Source organism: Podarcis liolepis, assembly GCF_965112155.1.
Source record: "Podarcis liolepis genome assembly, chromosome: 1".
NCBI lineage: Eukaryota > Metazoa > Chordata > Lepidosauria > Squamata > Lacertidae > Podarcis > Podarcis liolepis.
In genome coordinates, this window is record NC_139554.1 from 123,157,531 (window position 1) to 123,178,631 (window position 21,101).

The 21,101-nt window shown below is 45.5% G+C and overlaps 1 long non-coding RNA gene across 1 annotated transcript in view; it reads right to left on the reverse strand.

Annotated features, from left to right (window-relative positions):
• Positions 1–2,278: 2,278 nt before the first annotated feature.
• Positions 2,279–21,101, reverse strand: part of LOC310691329 — a 98,565-nt gene continuing 79,742 nt past the window's right edge. The window contains exons 2-4 of the long non-coding RNA XR_014518465.1: positions 9,340–9,438; positions 3,402–3,601; positions 2,279–2,852 (exon numbers count right to left, since the gene is read on the reverse strand). This is a non-coding gene — a long non-coding RNA (uncharacterized lncRNA). The remainder of the gene's footprint in view (positions 2,853–3,401; positions 3,602–9,339; positions 9,439–21,101) is intronic.

Consider the following 21,101-nt stretch of genomic DNA (forward strand, 5'->3'; position numbering starts at 1 on the left):
CCTCCTGCAGTCTGGTCAAACTCATGCTGGTAGCTTCGAGAAGACTGTCCAACCAACTTTGTAACCACAGGTTCAACCGAATAGAATCTGAATCACATGCACCACAAGGCCTATGCAGCCTCAACTTAAGATGGCTCCCCGGCCTGGCTTTGCACTGCAAAGTTTGCAGCAGTACGTGCAACAAAATGGCATCCAGCATTCAAAAAACCCCTCAGCTTGCATTAACTAGCCACACACAAGGCATGCAAGCTCCACCCCCCAGTCATTCTTAGACTCCTTATTGGGTGAGCAACACAGCCAAGCAACACAGTTGAAGCCTCCCTCCTCCCTGGCCGGCAGGGAGGGAGGGAGAGGAGCTGCTTCCTTTGAAATTTAAAGGACATCATTTAAGGGACATTTAAGGGACATCCATCAATAAGGGACAGCAGCGGGACATGGCGCTGGAATAAGGGGCTGTCCCTTCAAATAAGGGACACTTGACAGCTATGAATTCAGAATGTCTGAGTAGACGGAAAGTGATTTAAAAAACATACACCAAAAGAAACCTGAATGATTATGAAATGGCTTAGCCTGAGACTCCCTGACATTAGGGCTTCCATATGTCTGGGATTTCCCAGACATATCCAGGATTTGTCTGTCGCAAATAGCATCCGGACCATACTGGTGGGGCTGTTTTAGGAATACCTAGGCTGCACCCTGCTGGCTATTCTTGTCCTAGTCACGACACCACACTTGTTTTCATTTTTTTAAAAAAGGGGCTATGAGTCTAAGGTTACTTGAAAAACTTCCCCTTTAGCATTTCCCGTATTGGAATTCTTGACATTAAAAAATGTTCAAAGTACAGATTATGTATTGAATTATTCATCAAGTAACATTTCTACAAGATGAAAGGAGAAGTCCTTTTATTTTATTTTTCCCCGGCGATGTCAAACATCGAAGTGACAGCATGCCCAATTATTAGTGCAAGAAAACATCCCAGATTATAGGTAAGAATCAATGAGCAGGGGTAGCTGTTTTAAAATCCTATTAGTTTAATGAATCACACTTAAGAAGCCCCTCATAATTGTATTATAAAAAAGCAGTCAGAGCAATGTAAAACCACCCATCGTATCATATTCAGCGTGTCAACTTTATTGCTGCAGTTACTGGAATTTAATAAGAGAAATGCGACACATAGAGGAATTAATTGAGATAAAAGAGGAGAGTCGGTTAAGTTAATAATGTGCTGCATCAGGTAAGGAGCTGCAATTGTTCATCTGAATGCATAAGAACACCTGTTGGTCTCATTTCCACAAATAATTGTTATGTTAATTGAATAATGTAACCCCGAATATCAATTTGCAAATTGTTCTCATATTGGAAAGGTTGAGTTGGCGAGTAATGTTAGAAAAAGGCAACGGTTTTCTTTCCACTGCAAAACGGAATGTGTGAAATTGCCATAAGTTATCACACACTGGTCTGAGCCTCTTCATAAAGGGTTCACCTTTACTTGCATTATAATCCCCACAATCAATGCACTACACCTTTACTGAGACTTCTTTTATCATTCCTTCCAATAGCAAACTCAAGTCATGAATGCTGTTAGGCTTATGGGCCAAAAAGGGCCACAGAGAAAAAACAGGGAAGGATCAGCATGTTTGCGGTGAACCCTGGCGTGTTCACAGAAGGAGGCATCCCATTGTCATGCCCTCCAACGTTTCTCCGATGAAAATAGGGACATCCTATTCTGACGGTATGGGACACAGGTGGCGCTGTGGGTTAAACCACAGAGCCTAGGACTTGCCGATCAGAAGGTCAGCGGTTCAAGTCCCTGCGGCGAGGTGAGCTCCCGTTGCTCGGTCCCTGCTCCTGCCAACCTAGCAGTTTGAAAGCACGTCAAAGTGCCCCACAGAGAAACTTATGGTCTTCAAATAAAAACATCTTGAAGGTCCCAGGCCACAGAGAAGTTAGGCTGGCCTCAACTAGAGCCAGGGCTTTTTCGGCTGTGGTTCCGATCTGGTGGAACACTCTGTCCTGTGGGACTTGACATCTTTCCGCAGGGCCTGCAAGACAGAGCTGTTTCACCAGGCCTTTGGCGGAGCTCTGGCCCAATGGTTGCCAGTGGCTTGAATTAATTAATTTTATAATGAATTATTTTAGAGTGTTGTTTGTGCTGTACTTTTGTACTGTTTTATTGTTGTTAGCCGCCCTGAGCCTGGCTTCAGCAGGGGAGGGCGGGATATAAATAAAATTTATTATTATTATTATTATTATTATTATTATTATTATTATTAAGTGCAAGTAGATAAATAGGTACTGCTCCAGCGGGAAGGTAAACAGCGTTTCCGTGCGCTGCTCTGGTTCGCCAGAAGCGGCTTAGTCATGCTGGCCACATGACCCAGAAGCTGTACGCCGGCTCCCTTGTCCAATAAAGCGAGATGAGAGCCACAACCCCAGAGTCAGTCACGACTGGACCTAATGGTCAGGGGTCCCTTTACCTTTACCTATTCTGACGGTAGGAAGGACTGTGTCTCATGGTGATGAGCCACAGCTCAGTAATATACCCATGCTTTGCATGGAAAAGGTCTCAAATGGCGTCCTGGGCATCTCCAGGTAGGGTTGCAAAAGACCCCTATCTGAAATCCTCGAGAGCAACTGCTCTGTCAGTGTAAACAGTCCTGAACTGGAGGGACTCAGTAATAAGGTTGTTTCCTATGGATCAAGCCAGCTATAGCCTGAGTGCATTGCTCAGGATGACTCAGCACAACAGCAACCTGAGTCCATGACCTATGAGAGAGCTCAAGCAACTTCAGACTTCATAGCCACGTGTAAGGTGGTGTCAGGCTTCAGGGAATCAGTTTCCTCCCCTGTGGCTGTAAATAAGATGAAACAAAAGGAACAACTTACTAGTTAGATTCTTTAATAATCACAGCGAGAGACAAAAGAACACATCTCCTAGAAATGGCGGTGCTCCCAATTAAGGATTACACCCTCTTCCATCCCTATTAATCCATGTCCCTCCTACGTCTTGTAATCTGAGCTTGCCCCCTCTGTGCTTTCTGTTCTGACGCTTTCTGAACTCATCTTGACCTTGGGGAGAGCGGAGGAATGCTGTCCAGAGATTGAGAATCTGTTAACTCTCTCTCTTCCAGTGCTTCTTCTCCTAGCTGTTCCCCATCCAGTATTCCCCAGCTTCTGCCTTCTGAACTATATCCCTCTGCAAACCGCTGTTCCAAATCTATACTGTCCTCCTGCTCCTGGGAAGATTCAGGATCAGGGGGAGGAGGGGCTTCCACCATTCCTCCTCAGTGCAGCCCTCCTTAGCACGGTCCCTGACAGGTGGACAAGTATCAGCTTACATTTCTGACATGCTCCAGAAATGAGGCCCTCAGTCAGAGGCTGCTTTAGCAAGATGGACATACCTCCACGGTCTTTGTCCCATCATGTGAGTAGCTTGGTTCCTCTCTGAAGCCACAGTTATGAAGGTAAGTAGGCTATTTTCAGACTTTCTTGGCCAACAAGAGGTCTTATACCGTTGATGTACGCAAGCCTCAACTTTCTAACTACTGCACAAGTTCCAGAAAGCTACTTCACAACCTTGGGTGAGCACAGACTAGTGCGCCTAAAGCACAAAAAGATTAATTTTTAGCAATGCACATTTTAAAAGTCATAAATATGATAAAACGTGTAGAATTAGCATAACCAAGACAAGAAATGCCACATAATTGGCCGCCAGATTTTATCAGTCTTTCGCTCAACGATCCCCATCTTCCATTTGCTTCATTGACTTTTAATAACATTTGCCATTCTTCCCGAAATGAAATCATGTTAGCATGACAAACATTTGAAAAGAAATCTGTTCGCTGAATTATGAGCGTGATTCCTGGGGAGCATTGCTGCGCTCCTTTCAATAGAGCCTCATTTTTAGCAATGAGGCGGTTGCGGTGATAATTTGAGAAAGTTCCAGTGTTAAATTTGTTGAAATCTTTAGAAGCCAAGAACCAAGTTACAGGCAAGTACTCTTTCGTGAGAGAACCCCAGCAAAGATTTAACATGAAAAAACATGCAGCAAAGCAAAGTGTGGGAACATAGACTGTTAAACCTTAACATGTGCCATTTCCAGTGAATTCCAAAGTATCCCACTTTAAAATATCCTCCCAGAGTTTCCTATTTCCCCTAGCATACAGACAGACCACATTTTTGTTCAGTTTCTGTTAATTGGTTCTCGTGGGAAACTTGCAGATTCTGGCTAACACAATTAACTCAAGCTGGTGTCAATTTACTCTTGGCAGAAAGCCCAGGTCTGCTTGACCTAGAAACTACTTACTCTGATTGGTTAACGAGCAGCACTCAACTCTGTTATCTAGGATTGCTAGCACAGTTTGGTGTGAGGTGTGTTAGGAGTTAGAAGTGCTGTGTATGGTTTTGAGAGAGAGAAAGAGAGGATTTTGCTTTTATTTGTATGCAGAAACTCTGCTGGTTTTATTTTTCCTTTTTAATAAATCCTGTAAATAGTTATTCTGAGTCTAGCTGACTAGTCATTACCGCCGCAACTAGCTTCCTCGCTGTGCAGGAAAACTCTGCTACGTTTGGGCTAAAGCCAATAGGGCTATGCCTGACACTTCAAAGTTCCATGAGGTTATGGGCATTGTGCTGCCAGCCTGAGTTGTGGTGGTGTCAGCATCAACGGTGTTGGTTCCAGTAGTTCCAGAAGTTGTTGTTCTCTGGCTGGTTCCTGACCGTGGTGAGCTGGTGACGCAGCGGACACAAGGAAAACAGCTGCAGCGTGTGAGTGCTGGGTGCTGTGGTTCCTGTTTTCTCTCTCGGTGGTCGTGAGTAGCTGGTTCCGGGTTCCAGGGACATCGCTCTCAAGATGGCCTCACAACCAGTTCAGATGGCTTTTGAGCGTCTGAATGACTCCAATTACTTGCTGTGGTCGGAACGCATGCAGGCAGTGCTGCAGAGGGATCGTCTCTGGCAAGTGGTGAGTAAGTTTCCTACGAAGCCTGATGATGAAGACCTCGATAAAGACCAAAGAGCAAGGGCCACAATTGTCTTGGGGCTGGAAGATTCCCAGTTGCCGTATGTGAGGGGAATCAAGACAGCTAGAGGTGTGTGGCAAGCACTTAAAGAACTCCATGTGCGTGAGACAGCGGTTTCCAAGCTGTTCATTCGCAAGGCATTGTACAAGGCAATGTTACAGCCTGGGGTTACAATGCAGGAACACCTACACAGTTTACAGTTAAAGTTTGTTGCGCTACAGGAAAGAGACTGTGCGTTAGACCAGCAGGAGAAAGTGGCTATTATTTTGAGTTCTCTCCCGGAAAGCTGGGATAATTTAGTTTTGTCTCTAGAAGGCATGCAGGAGCATGATTTATCAGTCAGTTACGTTACTGGGCGTTTGATTGAAGAATGGCAGAAGAGGCAAGAAAGGTCGGTGGCTGCAGAGGCTTCTACAGGTGGGCGGTTTGGAAAGAGTTCTCATGCCGTGCCAGAGGTGAAGCAAAAGCAGCGTACTGGTGAGGAGTCAGCGTTTGCTGTTAGGCGTTGTTTCCGATGTGGGTCTTCAGCGCATCTAAAACGACAATGTCCGGAGTTGGTCAAGTCTCAGTTGCCGGTGCAGGAGCAGAGACGAGATCAGCAGCAGCAGCAGCGTAAAAGGAAATTCTTCAAACGAAAACAGTCGGCTCAGCTGGTGACCGGCGAGGTCAAGAGTGCTGATGAGAAACAAGCGGTCTGGGTGGTCGATTCGGGAGCGTCTCGGCACATCGTAAATTCAGATGAATTGTTTGTCTCCAAGAACTCAGCACAGCGCAGCCAGGTGGCTCTAGCAGACGGAAGTACTTCCGAAGTGATTTCGGGGGGGTGCAGTTTTTGTTCCTTGTCTTCGTGAATGCCTGCAAAATGTACTTTGTGTGCCGTCATTAAGGAGCAATCTGATGTCTGTAGATTGTTTGCTAAAAGCTGGGTTTAAAGTGTATTTTGAAGGAGACAGTTGCATTATTAAGAAGGCTGGTGAGATTTTAGGCACTGCTAAGTCAGAGGGAGGCTTGTTTTGGCTTAAAGCAGGATCTCAAGTTGCAGCAGTAGTCAGTAAACCTCAGCCTGCAGTGAATAACAAAGCTATACATGACAACTGTGTGCACTTATTGCATAGGAAAATGGGGGCATGCTTGCTGGAAAAGTGTACTAAAAATGTCTGAATTGGCTGATGGGGGTAATTTAAAGAGTTGTAACAAGTACCTTGATTGTAATGTGTGTAAAAAGGTTAAAACCCACAGAGTCTCTTACCCCAGAAGTGACAGAGTTAGTGAGTCACCGCTACAGCTGGTTCACATGGACGTAATTGGTCCATTTGCTGTAAGCAGGGGTGGATCGCGTTTTTCACTAACAATTGTGGATGACGCTACACGTTATTCTTGGGTTTTTCCCATGAAGAATAAGGGTGATGTGTTCACTAAGTTTAAAGGCTGGGTGGCATCTGTGGAAAGGTTTCTGTCCATTAAACTCAAAAGGATTCAGACGGACAGAGGTGGCGAATTTATGTCAAATGCCTTTAGAGATTGGTTACAAAAGCGTGGCATTGGGCATAGAAAAACGAATGTTTTTTCCCCAGAGGAGAATGGCGTTGCAGAGCGAAAAAACAGATCTTTACAAAATATGATGTTTGCCATGCTTGATGATGCTGATTTGCCCATGTCTTATTGGGGGGAGAGCATGCTCACCGCGTGTTATCTCCAAAATAGGCTCTTTCATCAAACAATAGGTACAACCCCGTACTTTAAATTGTTTCAGAAAAAACCTAAAATTGACCATTTGCATGTGTTTGGATCAAAAGCCTGGGTATTAATTCCGAAACAAATGAGAAAGAAGGGAGATCCTAAGACCAAACAGTTAGTGTTTGTGGGTTACCAGGAGCTGGGAAAAGGTTTCCGCTTTGCTGAAGGGACAAATGGCATTGTGATCTCCAGGAATGCCAGTTTTTGTGAACATAGTGGCTGGGAGAGACTACATGCCAATACTGAGGTTTGGTTTGAACCTTCCCAGGAGCTTCATGACTCTGAAGGTAGACACAGAGAATCAGAGTCTGAGGGGGAGGAAAGTTCAGATAAGAGCTCTCAAGAAAGTGGAGTTAGCCAGAGACCAGTTGCTAAGCAACAAAAGAGAGGTCGTAGTTCTGAGGAGGAAAGTGGGTCAGAAGAAAAATTTTCTCCCAGAAGATCTAAAAGACAAAACAAAGGAGTGCCTCCGGTGCGTTTTTCTCCTGATACTGCAAATGTGTTTAGTGTAATTGCAGAACCCAAGAGTTTTCAGGAGGTGCTAAAGTTACCAAAAGAGGAGGCAGAGCGCTGGAAACAGGCAATGGAGGAAGAGATGTCCTCTCTGAATGAGCACAAGGTTTTTACACCAGTAGCAGCGCCTGAGGGGGCAAAGATTGTAGGCTGCAGGTGGGTGTACAAACTTAAACCTCTGGTGACAGGAGAGTACAAATACAAAGCTCGTTTAGTGGCTCAAGGATACTCTCAGAGGCCTGGAAAAGATTATGACGAGACTTTTTCCCCTACTGCTAAGGGGGACAGTGTAAGGCTGATTTTAACGCTTGGAGCAAAGAGAAAACTCCTGTTAAACCATTTTGATATCCAGACTGCATATTTACATGCATCAATATCAGAAGACCTGTATCTAGCTGAACCGCCTGGTTATGAGACAGGTTCCAATAGAGTGTTGAAATTAAACAAAGCTCTATATGGTCTCAAACAGGCTGCAAGATCTTGGAACAAATGTTTCCATGAGGCCTTAGTGTCATTTGGTTTCAAGCAGAGTACAGCTGACAATTGTGTTTATGTACGTGGTACAGGCAGTGATCAAGAGTTTTGTCTGATTTATGTAGATGATGTATTGTATGCCTGCAAAACAGATAAACAAACTAAAAGGTTTGCCAAGCAATTGTCCAGTAAGTTCAAAGTGAAAGACTTAGGCCCAGTTAGGACATATCTAGGGTTGGAAGTGTGCTGGGCCCAAGATGGCAGCTGCCTAATTAGTCAGCAGAACAAAGTTAAACAACTACTGACTACATACAGGATGCAGGATTGCAAAGGGGCAGTGGTGCCTATGGATCCAGGTTTCATAAAAACACTTCATGTAGATGAGAGTCCTGAATTTGAACATCCTGATGTATATCACTCTGTAATTGGAAGTTTATTGTATATAGCACAGTGGTCCAGACCTGATATTAGTTATGCAGTAGGCATATTAAGTAGATTGGTCTCAAAACCCACACTAAATGCCTGGAAAGGGGTAAAACAAGTTCTGAGATATCTCAAACAGACAATTGGCTATATGTTACAATTAAATTCTTCCGAGGATGAAATGTTGAGTTGCTACTGTGATAGTGACTGGGGAAATTTGCCGGATAGAAAATCTGTCACAGGACTAGTCATAAGGGTCGGTGGAGCTTTAATCAGCTGGCGGTCACGCAAGCAAGACGTTGTAAGTGTGTCATCAACGGAATCAGAGTACGCCGCATTGAGTGAATTGTGCAACGAAGTGATTTATTTCAAGCATTTGTTAACAGATTTAAATGTGAATTGTGGAGAACCAGTACAAGTTTACATTGATAATCAAGCTTGTATAACCTTAAGTAAAACAGAGGGTTTCAAATCGCGTTCCAAACATATCTCTGTAAAATACCAAAATGTACGTTGCTGTGTACAAGACAATGTAATCACCTGTACTTATGTATCAAGTGAAGAAAATGTAGCAGATGTATTAACTAAACCATTGGCAAAGATAAAGAACAGGCAAATGTGCAAGGGTTTAGGTTTGCTGGAAAAATGATCTCCTACATAGGTGTATTTGGTGTTAATTGTTCAGCAGAATCTGTGAGGGGGTGTTCAGTTTCTGTTAATTGGTTCTCGTGGGAAACTTGCAGATTCTGGCTAACACAATTAACTCAAGCTGGTGTCAATTTACTCTTGGCAGAAAGCCCAGGTCTGCTTGACCTAGAAACTACTTACTCTGATTGGTTAACGAGCAGCACTCAACTCTGTTATCTAGGATTGCTAGCACAGTTTGGTGTGAGGTGTGTTAGGAGTTAGAAGTGCTGTGTATGGTTTTGAGAGAGAGAAAGAGAGGATTTTGCTTTTATTTGTATGCAGAAACTCTGCTGGTTTTATTTTTCCTTTTTAATAAATCCTGTAAATAGTTATTCTGAGTCTAGCTGACTAGTCATTACCGCCGCAACTAGCTTCCTCGCTGTGCAGGAAAACTCTGCTACGTTTGGGCTAAAGCCAATAGGGCTATGCCTGACACTTCAAAGTTCCATGAATTTTTGGTAAATTTTAAAAATGGTTTACTTACAAATTCTCCAAAGGTCAGATTCATGTGCTTTTCCATGCAGCCATCAAAAAAGTTGCACAGGCAGTGAAATGTTGCTTGGTTACAACATAGCAAAAGTTCCTAATAGGAAAATAATAGTTTCAGACTCCATTCTTGCCTTAAACAGAAGAGGCTGATTAAAGCCATGAAGCTGGAGAGAGCAGCTCGGGGCTCCTCATGCACCATAGTTCACACGTAGACTGAGGGAACAAAGGTTTGGTTACCTATTTCTTCCCAAGGTGAGGGGAAGTGACAGGCAGGGCAACTTACTCTATGGCATGGGTAGGCAAACTAAGGCCCGGGGGCCGGATCCGGCCCAAGCGCCTTCTAAATCCAGCCCGCGGACGGTCTGGGAATCAGCGTGTTGTTACATGAGTAGAATGTGTGCTTTTATTTAAAATGCATCCCTTGGTTATTTGTGGGGCCTTCCTGGTGTTGTGACATGAGTAGAATGTGTGCTTTTATTTAAAATGCATTTCTTGGTGATATGTGGGGCATCGGAATTTTTTCATCTAATTTTTTCCCAAAATATAGTCTGAGGGACAGTGGAGCGGCCCCCTGCTGAAAAAGTTTGCTGACCTCTGCTCTATGGCATAAACCCCTCCATGCTTTAATTACAGTCATACCTCATGTTACGTCCGCTTCATGTTACGTTCTTTTAGGTTACGTCCCGCGGCGACCCGGAAGTACCGGAAAGGGTTACTTCCGGGTTTTGCTGCTCGCACATGCGCAGAAGCAGCAAGTTGCAACCCGCACATGCGCAGATGCCGCCACTGCGTGTTACACTCTTTTCATGTTGCGAACGGGCCTCCGGAGCGGATCCCGTTCGCAACCAGAGGTACCACTGTAGACTCAAGCATGTTGGTTATATGTGGGTGGTTTAGCCCACAAAATTTAAGTAGGTCTAAAAGGCAAGAAATGCAAAAGAAAGAGAGAATCAAGAGCGAAGGAAGAAGAGGTGCCATTTCAGGAGGACAAGGAGACACCCCTGCTCCATATTTCGGGCCACAGGTTGTGTTCAGAAGCACTTCACTCCTCAGTCAACTCACTTGGTAAAGCCCCATATGGGATACACATTTGAAGCACGATTATACCACTTAAAGCAGTTGTGAATTCTCCCAAAGAATCCTGGGAACGGTCATTTGTCAACAGTGCTAACAGTTGCTAGGAGATGCCTGCTCGCAATTTCCAGAGTTCCTTGGGAAAGAAGGACTGACTGTTCAACCACTCTGGAAACTCTAGCTCTGTGAGGGTCTCCTAAGAACTCCCAGCCCCCATCACAAATGACACTTCCCAGAATTCATTGGGGGAAGCCATGACAGTTTAAAGTGGTATGATAGTGCTTTAAACGCATTCTGCCAATGGGATCTCAGATTCGAATCTGCCATGTAAGGGAGCCCCTCTAAACTAAAATGTACTAATTTGATAACTGTATAATTTGGGAATTAATTGTTATTGTTATAATTTGGCTATTATTTGGGGTATATTGGAAAACTAATTTTAAAAATTGTTTTTTTAAAAAATGATGCTTCTGACCTTTAAACACACAAAAAAACCCACAGGCTAATACACCCACTGCACTGCAAGCTCGTGGATTTAGGAGAGAAGTATAGATTATTTTACAAAAAAGCCCTAGGCCCACGTATAGTAAAATAATTAAGAGACTGTTCACTTCTTAACAAGGCCGCTGTGCTAATGTATTTTCCCCTTAGCTCCTCCTCTCTCTATGTGATGGCCTGGGACTTGGGCTCGGACTTGGAACCAGAGGAATCTCAGTCTGCACCAGATCCTTTGCCTCAGGCATCATCTGAACCAAGTCTTGGGCCTGATCCTGAAGAGTCCCAGTCTGCACAGGTTCCCCTGCAACAAACACCAGCTGGGCTGAGTCAGGGGCCTGAGCCTGCCCTGGCTCCAGATGCGGGGATTACCTCGTTGCCTTCAGCTGGGCCATCACTTACAGCTGCTCCACTACCGGTTTGGTCAGGGGAGGCTGAGGCGGCCCCTGGGTCTAGTAACCCACCGACGTCTCCCGAGCTGCAGAGACTAAGGTCTGAGAAGGAGAGACCTGAGTACTCGCAGGAGGAGTGCTCGCCTTCGGGCAAGACAGGGAGGCGAGTCGCCAGGAGATCAGGACCAGCCACTACCCCGACAAGATAAAAGGCTGTCGGAACCCACCCCAGGTTGTGGGAGCAACATTGCTGTATGCTAGATCCTGCCTGAGATCCTGTACCTGTCCTTGCCTGGTTTCCTGCCTCGTGTCTTGCCTTGGCCATGTTGGACTGACTCCCAGCAGAACCTTCGGATTCTGGACTGGTCTTGGACGTCCTTTCACGGGTTACCCCCGGGCCCAGCACACTCTCTCTCCCCATTGATCCAGTGGTGGAGGAAGGGGGGTGCAGTGGGGGCGGTCTGCCCCGGGTGTCATCCCAGCTGGCTTGGCCACTTACGCTGTAGTAGAGTAAATAACTGTTTATATCCATGACAGACTTGCAGTCAAACATAATTAACGTCAGTCCAAAACACTTACTAGTAAAAATAAATAAATGCTTGCACTGTATGAACTGCATTCTCGACAGTAACTGAAGTAGGTTTATCTTTTCCTCTAAATGAAAACTTACTGGCTGGGGAGAAGGAGGGGAGGAGGGAGAACTTCCCGTAATTATTTACAACTGCAGCATCATTAAATAATTAGGCAATCCATAATAAATGTGCTGCTTTGATACCTTTTTTTATTACAGGAGGGAAAGCCAAGTGCATGCATATTCAGCCTCATCTTAGCTCCAAGAAATCGTAAAAGGCTTTCCAAAGCATGTGAAACTGTTCTGTCTTTTTATTTAGCCTTTCAGGGCACTTAGCATTTTCCTTGAGCTTTCATTGGTTCAGCGTTCCCCTTACACACACATTCCTGCTTTTGTGTGCCTTATGGAATTATGCAGTCAGAGGGTGTTCTGAGTAGTAAATGAGCATTCGCACCTCTAAATGCATGGCAGTATAGCTCATTCATTAGCACAGTTACTGACCTTGCTATAATTAAATGAATGGCACATTTAATCTAATATGCTCCAAACAGCGATATATATATAGGGGGACGCGCCCGGCGGTGTTACGACATCCATTTGGCTGGAATAAACAAACGCTGAACAATGGACTCGACAGCCTGATTCGAACATAATTCTCTCAATGTGGTTTCTGAATCACAGGAAGTGTCTGCATGCACTCAGCCGAGTCCCCAATGCATGGGCAGTGTGAAGGCAGGTGCAACTTGATGGAGCGTCTCCACCCCCATCATTCAGCCTGGACACTGAGGTCCACCACCGAGAGTCTTCTGGCAATTCCCTCACTCCGAGAAGTGAAGTTAGAGGGAACCAAGCAGAAGGCCTTCTTAACAGTGGTGCCCAGCCTGTGGAACGCCCGCCCATTACATGTCAAGGAGAAAAACTACACAACCTATAGAAGACATCCGAAGGCAGCCCTGTATTGGGAAGTTTTTAATGTTTGATGTTTTGTTATGTTTTTATAAGTGCTGGAAGCCGCCCAGAGTGACTGGGGCAACCTAGCCAGATGAGTGGGGGTAGGGGTATTATTATTAATAATAATAATGGTTAAAAGGTATAATGGTAAAGGACCCCAGGCGGTTAAATCCAGTCAAAGGCTACTATGGGGTTGCGGCACTCATCTCGCTTGCAGGCTCAGGGAGCCGGCATTTGTCCACAGACAGCTTTTCCGGGTCATGTTCCCAGCATGACTAAACCACTTGTGGCGCAACAGAACAACAGGACGGAAACCAGAGCGCACGGAAACGCTGTTTAACTTCCCGCCGCAGCGGTGCCTGTTTATCTACTTGCACTGGTGTGCTTTCAAACTGCTAGGTTGGCAGGAGCTGGGACAGAGCAATGGGAGCTCACCCCGTCACAGGGATTCGAACCGCCGACCTTCTCATTGGCAAGCCCAAGAGGCTCTGTGGTTTAGACCACAGCGCCACCCGCGTCCCTAATAATAACGGACACAATGGTGCGCATTACCTTGCATGGGCAAGGTAGCTTGTGTGGCGCTGGAATGAAAGCACCTCAACTCCCACGAGGAGAGCTGAAGCAGTTTCACCTGGCATCTTACCGGCTGGGGCCAACACAGCTTTTTTAAATATCATGGTATGTTGCCAAACCGTGTTGTTTGGCTGGTGATACACCAAGATGTTGAAAACCCAACATCAGCCAGCCCTAGTGGATCTCCCTGGTGTGGAATCTGGCAAAGGGTTTGCGGAATGTGGAGAAATATTGCAGTACTACTATTTACCAGTCAGCAGAAGGCAGATCTCTGCATGAACAGCAATAGGTTTGGAGTGAATTTTTTTAACCCAATTGTTTAATTGGAATACTGTAGTTTTTTTCAGTGATGTGCTTAGTTACTGGCATTATCCTTCTTTGTAATTATTACCCAACAGGTTCTTTTAATTGCTACATTCACCGTTGGTTCATCCGACAAGTTTCCAGCTGCAATGGTGGGTTTCATGGTGGAAAAAATGGCATACAAATAAACAAACACATTAATGGTCAATAGTAGCAGCAAGAAAATGACGTTCCACATCTAAATTAGGCAATAGAAAGGGGAAAGGAGTGGGCTTTTTCTGCTGATGGACACTTCAGTTTTGGTGCTGAAAACAAATCCCTTAGGTTGAAGGTGTGCTCAAGTCTAACTCTATGTCTTTTACACCGGGTTCTAGTTGGTAGATTCTGGGGTACTAGGGGGAAAAGACACAAACTAGATCTGACAAACCTGGTGTTATATACTGAGTTGAATAGGATCCAAACTGAAGCAGTCTGATTGGTCCTAGAACAATAGGATCCAAATTGCAGCAGTCTGATTGGTCCTAGAACAATAGGATTCAGAATGCAGCAGTCTGATTGGTCCTAGAACAATTCAGCAGTATGATTGGTTGGCAGGAACCACCCAATCATGCTCCAGATAGAAGTGAATCCACAACCTGATTGGCTTACAGTAGAATTCCAGAATTAGCCAATCATGTGCAGCCCATTGTGTAAATAATGTATATAAAGCAGATACTTTGAGGGGACTTCCATTCATTCCTCCTCACCACTATGAGCTGAATAAAGAGCATGAAATCACTTTGCGACTCTGAGTATATTTCACCTGGGTTCTTGTGCTTTGTCTGTTGTGTGTGGATTAGCAGGAAAAATGGAGAATTTATAGGAGGCATGTAGACAGTTTGTGATAGATCCAGCAGATGGCAGTCACAGAGCCAACATCTGTCTTTCGCTTTGCTGCAAACCAGGAAGGCTTTGAGAATGTTGCTATGAATCTCTAGGTACCTTGGTCCCAAGGTGTCCTTGGAGAAGAAGACAGGGTTAGTGACCTCATACCACCATATGTCCCATGGGAAAACCATCCGTACTCTGCCAACTATCATCAGAATAAGGGCAAATCCTTTCTAAGAGGAGTATGTGCACCAAGACCTCATCCATCCATGTCTGAAAAGTGAATGGGAGACATGCAAGAATTCTCAAGGGGGGCGGGACACAGGGGAACTTGATGTTAGATTGAATCCAGAGTAAGCAATGGCATAGCCTCCAACATTTCTCCAATGAAAATGGGGATGTCCTATTCCATAATATGGGATACAGGTGGCGCTGTGGTCTAAACCACAGAGCCCAGGGCTTGCCAATCAGAAGGTCAGATCCCTGTGACGGGGTGAGCTCCCATTGCTTTGTCCCTGCTCCTGCCAACCTAGCAGTTTGAAAGCACGCCACTGCAAGTAGATAAATAGGTACCGCTCTGGCGGGAAGGTAAACGGCGTTTTGTGTGCTGCTCTGGTTCGCCAGAAGCGGCTTAGTCTTGCTGGCCACATGACCCGGAAGCTGGGCCCCAACTACTCTGCATGGCTTCCAACATATAAAAATAGATGATAAACATTAGACATTAAAAAAACCTTCCCTATACAGGACTGCCTTCAAATGTCTTCTAAAGGTTGTATAGTTACTATCTCCTTGGCTTGGAGGGTTGCATAAATACATAGCATCCAACATTTATCTGATAAGAATAGGGACATGCTAAGGAAAAGTGGGACCTTTATTGCAGTGACAATAAAGGTTTGTTATGTTTTTTTATTTATTTATGTATATATATGTATTCATTTTTCCTTGTTTATGATTTTGGGGAAAGAACCTACCCCCCTCCATTGCAGACCTTCCAAGGAACAGTCAAAGCCATCCTGGTTTCTGATTTGATCCCAGAATACATGTTTATTAGATATATACAGTGGTACCTCGGGTTACATACAGTTCAGGTTACATACGCTTCAGGTTACAGACTCCGCTAACCCAGAAATAGTACCTCGGGTTAAGAACTTTGCCTCAGGGTGAGAACAGAAATCGTGCAGCGGCGGTGCGGCTGCAGCAGGAGGCCACATTAGCTAAAGTGGTGCTTCAGGTTAAGAACAGTTTTAGGTTAAGAATGGACCTCCAGAACGAATTACGTACTTAACCCGAGGTACCACTGTATACCTGTTTATTACCCTTCCATTTTTTCTAAAACTACATAGCTGTTGTGGGGCGAGGAGAAACACTTTTAAAGCAAGCAGGAAGGAACTCTGATGGGATGAAAGAATGGAGCCGCTTCAGAGGCTGTGTGGAGGGCCACATAAAATGAGGTTGAGGGTCGTATGTGGCCCCTGAGCTACAAGTTGCCCACCTGTGCCTTGCCTTTCCTTGGGGGATGAGCACCCTATCGCACTTCTCAGCCTCATGGAATTTGAAAAGGCCCACACTGGCTGCATACACAGTACAGTGGTACCTCGGGTTAAGAACTTAATTTGTTCTGAAGGTCCATTCTTAACCTGAAACCGTTCTTAACCTGAGGTACCACTTTAGCTACTGGGGCCTCCCACTGCTGCCACGCAATTTCTGTTCTCATCCTGAAGCAAAGTTCTTAACCCGAGGTACTATTTCTGGGTTAGCGGAGTCTGTAACCTGAAGCGTCTTTAACCTGAAGGTACCACTGTATGCATTTAAAGCCAACAACCGCAGAAAATAGTCCTGGAAATCGAGGTTCCTTCAGTGTACTGGGAATATCCGCCCTCCCTTCCCCACTGGTGGGCGGGGTTTGCGGCACTGAGCGGAGCTCACTTGGATAGGTGCCATCCACCTGCTTGAGCCGGCCTTTGACCCGCCCTCGGCCAGGGAGGACAATGGACGGACGGCTGGGGGTGGGCCTAAGGCCAAAAGAAAAGAGGCTGACTCCTTGAGAGCCAGTGTGGTGTAGTGGTTAAGAGCGGTAGTCATGTAATCTGGGGAACCGGGTTTGCGTCTCTGCTCCTCCACATGCAGCTGCTGGGTGACCTTGGGCCAGTCACACTTCTCTGAAGTCTCTCAGCCCCACTCACCTCACAGAGTGTTTGTTGTGGGGGCGGAAGGGAAAGGAGAATGTTAGCCGCTTTGAGACTCCTTAAAGGGAGTGAAAGGCGGGATATCAAATCCAAACTCTTCTTCTTCTTCTTCTTCTTGGCTCAGGCCTCTTTTGCTGTTCTTCCTTCCAGGATCACCCACCCACCCTCCCTCAAATTAATAATTTCTTGCCTCCATAATTTCATCCTAGGTCTGCGATCTTCAGTTTAATGATTCTTTCCTTATAGGCTAATATTTTGCGTTCCAGGTCAGTGGGCGCTGCTGCAGTCATAAGATGGTTGCTGTATTCAGAACCGGGAAGGAATTTTCCCTGCATTGGCAGGTTTCGCCTTCCCCGTAGCATTTTGGTCACAACTTTAGCGGTTTTTAGGCCTTGCCAAGGTAGCCTTTAAGGGACACGGGTGGCGCTGTGGGTTAAACCACAGAGACTAGGACTTGCCGATCAGAACGTCGGCGGTTCGAATCCCAGCGGCAGGGTGAGCTTCCGTTGCTCAGTCCCAGCTCCTGCCAACCTAGCAGTTCGAAAGCACGTCAAAGTGCAAGTAGATAAATAGGTACCGCTCTGGCGGGAAGGTAAATGGCTTTTCCGTGCGCTGCTCTGGTTCGCCAGAAGCGGCTTAGTCATGCTGGCCACATGACCCGGAAGCTGTACGCCGGCTCCCTCGGCCAATAAAGCGAGATGAGCGCCGCAACCCCAGAGTCAGCCACGACTGGACCTAATGGTCAGGGGTCCCTTTCTTACCTTTACATAAAGGGTAAACTGCAGTTCCCAGGATTTGGGATGGGCACTTTAAATGTAAGCAAGGCTTCAGCAGGAGCGGGAGGCTTCCTGTTTCACCTCAGGTGGCAGAATGAGACGGGTCACCCCTGGTGAGCTGCGATGCCGCATTTCAAATGATCTCAACTAGTTTTTCCAAGATTAAGAAAACGAAGCATTAACATTATCTTTTCATCCAGTGATGAGCATGCAGGTGTTCTTAAGAGACATGTGACCCTTCAGTTTAATGTCTTTTGTTTCTACCTTTCTTCTCAAAGGGAAGAACTTGAAAGGAGATTCAGTTCTAAGAATAATCAGAAGTGCGCTCTGTTAGAAGGCTGGCGTACTACTTCCATCGATGACTCCCGTGTAGCCTTTCAAGTTACAGAAGAAGAAAAAGGAGTAATAATTTTTAATTTACAAAAGCGGGAGGGGGGAGGGGGAGAGAAAACCCACAAGGCCAAAAACAGAAGAATGAATTGGCTGGGAACAAATGCTCATTACTGACAAGGGAACTCTCAGCTCCTACTGTAATTCTGAGGAACTATTTTGAGGAACTGTTGTATGCAAGACTGAACTATTCTTTCGATGAAGCAAAATGTTTTCTTGCACTTGCAGATTAGGAGGGGGGAGAGTGAAATAGATAGAAGCACATTTCTGTGCATGTCTCCTCCAAAGTAAGTCCTGTTCAATTCCCTAGGGCTTTGTTGTTGTTGTTTAGTTGTTTAGTGGTGTCCGCCTCTTCGTGACCCCATGGACCAGAGCACGCCAGGCACTATATCTGTTGTCTTTGTCCATGGAGTTTTCTTGGCAGGGATACTGGAGTAGCTTGCCAGTTCCTGCTCCAGGTGGATCATGTTTGGTCAAAACTCTCCACTATGACCTGTCCATCTTGGGTGGCCCTGCACGGCATAGCTCATAGCTTCTCTGAGTTATTCAAGCCCCTTCGCCATGGCAAGGCAGTGATCCATGAAGGGGTCCCTAGGGCTTACTCCCACGTAAGTGGGTACAGGACTGCAGCCCTTAAGTTTTTAGATAACCTTTCTCAAAGGTCAGGATCCATGGCTCTCCCAACTACCCCAGTGTTATAAGGAACTGCTCCTTTTCTCTTATGGCGTATCCAAGAGCCCATATAGAGTCCTTAAGTAGGTTCCTTATCGGTAGGAGAAAATAACAGAGGCCAGCCAGAGTATACTGAGAAGCAAAGAGGCTAGTAAGCCTGATCTTTATTAAACGGTTGCAACAAGGTGCCCACGCAACACATCCAGGAAGGAGGAGAGAACCCAGAACAATGGTGCGCTAGCCCTTATATAGACTTTTGAAATTGCCCACCCTGTAGCCCAGGATTCCCACCCCTAAAAAAGCACACATACATTATGAAGGAGGTGGTCTACAGGAAAAAAATCCTGTCTGCCAGGATACCTAATAAGGGTCACTGATTGCATTACCTGGGCAACCTAGCCATTCTTTTGTGATGGCAAATACTTTAGTTCCTGAATCCAGGTCACAGGCTCACCATAGTCATACACAAATACACCCTTTAAGACAGGATTTGTAAGCAAAAAGACAATGGGGAGGCTTTCCCATTTTCTTTCTCCTTGCAGAGAAATATTTGAGGTCAATTTGGGAGAGTCAAAATGGCTTCAGGATTGCTCTCCTGAACTATTTCAGACACGTGGTTTATGTTAAGTTGTGGGTGAACATATCAGACGACACAGCGATTCTTCAAACAGCTCTTGTTTATTCACAGGCCAGAACAGAACTGAACTGAAGGGTTCAGCTAGCCTGCTTATATAGAGCTCCACTACAATGCAACAGTAACCACTTTCTGTAACTATCCAATCACTGAACGTTACTTTCAATCCCTTATTTGCATATGTGGACCTGAGTGAAAACTATCTACAGTATCCCCCTGCTGGCCCAGGGTGAGAACTTCAGTACATAACAGTTTATATACTTATGCATGTGTTTGCCTTGTACATTTATGAACATTTAATTTATATTTGAGACCTTAGAATTCTTATAACACCAGCGAGACTTAAGAACGTTGTAAACCTGATCATCTCCTGCAGTTTGGTGGGATGATGTCTACCGCCTGCTTGCTTAAAAGCACCCTTTTATTTTTCCCTTTTAACTTCACTTGCAATAGGATTCATGAGGCTACATCATGGACTGATTTCAAAATATATATAATTCCAGGGGGAGGGGGAGGCGGTCTCTGTCATTTGCTTCAGGCCTTTAAAAAGCCTTTCTCTAGATGAAATGGTCTGCTTCTTTCGCTTTGCGGATCAAAGGGAACCTGGAGGTTAAAGCAATATACAGGTTTGCAAAAGCAGATGAGAGATATGTGTCAAAGTCAGTGCACAGCACAGATATTTCAGCAGGTGTTAGTTTTCTGCACTTTCCTGGTCTGCAGTTTAAGAAAAATGGCTCAGCTGTAATGGAACCTAATGTTGTCGTGCTGGGCTTTGCTTTCATCTTGAAAACCAAAGGATTCATTCATGTTTTATCATATGCTGTACTAGAAGATCTATTCTAACACAGTATTATGCATATTGTCAGGGAACTGCCATCGGAGCTAGAGGCGGAGGGAAGGCTCCAGAGGGATGCCGGAGAGGGTCCCAGTAGGGAGAGAGGCAGCCCATCTGCTGGGGAAGGAAATCAGCGTAACACCAGTGGAGAAGGGGGGCAGATGGGGGAATCTGAGAGGAGGCTCCAAGACTCCTCGCCGGAGACCAGCGGAGAGAGTACGGGTACTCCGCTGCCCACACCCTCCCTGCGCAGAAGGCTTCCGCACAGGGAGAGTAGGAGGAGACTTGGCGTCAAACAACTTTTATGCTGGAAAAGGTTTAGGAAACGCCCACTGACGGATTCTGCCAGCGACTGAGACAGTCACGATGCTGGAGGCTGTTCAGTCAGAAAGGGTTTAACCAGGTAACCTCGCCAGCAGTGGCGGCAACTTACGCACGAGCAACCCCTAAATCCATTACACATATGAACAGGGTCTAAGTGTATGCAGGGAAGCTTAGTTTTCATCTTCTAAGGAACAAATTCCTAGGCCTTATGTCTGCTAAGATGTGCTTAGGAACCTAAGGAAGCAGGACTTTGGGGTCCTACATAATCCCATCTCATGGATCTAGCTAGTTTGGCCAGGCCTTGTCCCACCAAGCCATTCCAAGCTGTCTTCAGCCATCTGTCATAGATGACATCCAGCACCAGAAAGTTGAAACTGTGGCTTTGAAATGCAGCTAATGGAAAACTCCTGAGCCAGTTCTACCTTTGCACAGTGACAGAAAGAGACTCCAGATTCAAGAAGTGCTGACTTTCGGCTGCAAAGAAAGCATCAGGAGCCCACTTCAGTGTACTCTCCCTTTTTTTGAAATAATTTTTTATTTGATTTTACAAATATAAGTTTATAACAATACTAAATGCATATTTACTGTATATCTGAAGGAATGTCTCCACCCCCATCGTTCAACCCGGACACTGAGGTCCAGCGCCGAGGGCCTTCTGGTGGTTCCCTCACTGTGAGAAGTGAAGTTACAGGAAACCAGGCAGAGGGCCTTCTT